The 2,707-nt window shown below is 41.4% G+C and overlaps 1 non-coding gene across 1 annotated transcript; it reads left to right on the plus strand.

Moving 5' to 3' along the window:
• The first annotated feature begins 211 nt into the window (after nucleotides 1–211).
• Nucleotides 212–318, plus strand: LOC141637426 (small nucleolar RNA R71). Its single transcript, XR_012541788.1, has one exon. It is a non-coding gene; the product is annotated as a small nucleolar RNA R71 (small nucleolar RNA).
• The last annotated feature ends 2,389 nt before the right edge of the window (nucleotides 319–2,707 follow it).

Genomic DNA, 2,707 nt, shown 5'->3' on the forward strand with positions numbered 1-2,707 from the left:
TTGAGTAACGGATTCCACTTCATGCTTTCCTCCTCTAGTAGCCTTGCGAGGTCTACTATATTGTGAGTTATGAACCGCCATTTCCTCAATCTTGTTCCATGTTTGATTGTCATCAACTTCGGTGAACATTCCATTTGATCCCATATTGAGAATGTTCCTAGAATCTTCATATAAACCATTCCAAAATTGTTGTACCAAAAACCATTCGCTAAGTCCATGGTGAGGACATGAGCGACAAATTCCCTTGAACCGCTCCCAAGCTTCATACAAAGACTCTTCATCCCTTTGCTTAAAACCCGTAATTTGAGCTCTTAGCATGTTAGTCTTTTCCGGTGGGTAGAATTTTTTGTAGAAAGCTAGAGCCAACTTCTTCCAAGAATCTATTCGAAGGGTGGCCTTATCAAGGCCCTTCAACCATTGCTTCGCGGTGCCGATTAAGGAAAAAGGAAATAAGACCCATCTAATTTGGTCATGAGTCACGCCCGTTTGAGAGATAGCATCACAATAGTCGCAAAAGGTTTCCATATGATACGAATTGAGCAGCGGACTTAAGGACGATTTGGACAGTGCAGTGGACTGTTCGTACTAGGTACGTGCAGACCTGAAACTGAGTAATTTAAAGAACAAAAGAGTAAAATTTGTGGACTGTTTTTGGCGAACCGAACGTACTAGGTACGACCAGTTCTGGATTTTGTTTATAAGGGATAGTGTTTTGAACAAGCAAGACCTATTACTTGATCAAAGTGAGTGAGACCAAGACCTATTGATCAACAACTCGAGAATTTTAATTAGAATCGCGTTCTAACTAAAACCAGTTTTGTTTCTAAGCAAGAAACGATTTTGTAAACACAAGTTTTTAGCAAATTTCTGAATGATTTTATTCAAGCAAAAGAGGCATTATATAGCCCTCAAACCAGCCGTGCAAAGCCAAGCAAAGTGAAGAGTTTATCATTTACTCTTCACTTAATTACAATCATAAACTCTACTAGTTCATTGAACTTAGACAAACAACAATTAAGCTAACATTTTATTTTAAAACATAATCTGAAATGTTAAGCTAAAAACGTCTTGTGGACCGTCCACCTTGGGTTGCGTGCCATCCCCATCAGCTCCCATGCTCCACACTTAGCAAATTAACAAAAGAAGGAAAATTGTAGCTTAAAGGCCGAAACTTACGGACCAACATCAGACCCTCCTCTTGAGTGTTCATAACCAACTCGTCCAGCCCATCAACTAATTCCGAGACATTAGCTTGGTCCTTAGCTTGGTTCGCATCATCCCCTCCCCCTTGAAAAGGAATTGACCTCAATTCAGCTAGGCCATCATCATCTAAATAAGGAGAGAGATCACCAACATTAAAAGTGGCGTGAACACCATAATCACCGGGAAGTTCAACCTTGTAAGCATTGTTGTTCACTCGACCCACAATCTTGTAAGGACCTTCCGCTCTAGGCATGAGTTTATTCTTTCGTTTGCTAGGAAAACGCTCCTTTCTCAAGTGCACCCAAACCAAGTCTCCAACCTCAAACACCCTTGGCTTCTTATTCTTGCTTGACTTGCGTTTATAGGCTGCATTCACGGCTTCAATTCTTGCACGGACTTGCTCATGAAGCTTCAACATTGCTTTCAACTTGGACTCGGCATCTTTATGCACCAACTCATCTTTAGGCAACGGAATTAAATCCAAAGGAAGATAAGGATTAATACCGTAGACAATTTCAAATGGTGAATGACCCGTAGCATGAGTAGGCGACCTGTTATAAGCAAATTCGGCATGAGAAAGCTTGAGATCCCAATCATTTTGTGTCTTGCTCACAAGCCCACGCAACAAAGTTCCCAAAGTACGATTGGTGACCTCGGTTTGCCCATCCGTTTGAGGATGGTGAGAGGTACTAAACAGCAACTTTGTACCCACTTTCCTCCATAATGTATTCCAAAAGTAGCTCAAGAGTTTAGAATCCTGATCCGACACAATAGTCTTTGGAATGCCATGTAACCTCACAATTTCCCGATAGTATAAATCAGCCACATTAGAAGCATCATCGGTTTTATGGCAAGCAACAAAATGAGCCATCTTGGAAAATCGATCAACCACCACCATGATAGCATCCTTACCACGTTGAGTGCGTGGCAAAGCAACAATGAAATCCATTGAAACATCATCCCACGGCCTGACCGGAATTGGCAAAGGAGTATACTCGCCCGGTTTGAACTTGCTCTTCGATACTTGACAAGTAACACACTTACCCACGACATTATGAACATCCTTTTGCAATCGTGGCCATAAGAAATGTTCTTGCAAAATCTCCACGGTTTTTGCCACTCCGAAATGGCCAGCCAATCCTCCACCGTGAGCCTCCCTTACAAGTAGTTCCCGAATAGGATGCTTAGGAACACAAAGTCGAATTCCTTTAAAGAGAAAACCGTCTTGGATCAAATACTCTCCCTTAGCTCCTGATTTGCACTCAAGATATATTGCACCAAAATCTCCATCTTCAACATAGTAATCTTTCAAAGTTTCAAAGCCCAAGAGGCGAACATCAAGCGTGGACAGCAAAGTATATCGACGAGATAAAGCATCGGCTACAACATTACTCTTCCCATCTTTGTATTTGGATGAAAAGTGAAATGATTGTAAGAATTCAACCCATTTCGCATGCCTATGATTCAACTTCTGCGGCCCATTGATATACTTCAAAGATTCATG

The sequence above is a fragment of the Silene latifolia genome, unplaced genomic scaffold (assembly GCF_048544455.1).
Source record: "Silene latifolia isolate original U9 population unplaced genomic scaffold, ASM4854445v1 scaffold_106, whole genome shotgun sequence".
Lineage (NCBI taxonomy): Eukaryota > Viridiplantae > Streptophyta > Magnoliopsida > Caryophyllales > Caryophyllaceae > Silene > Silene latifolia.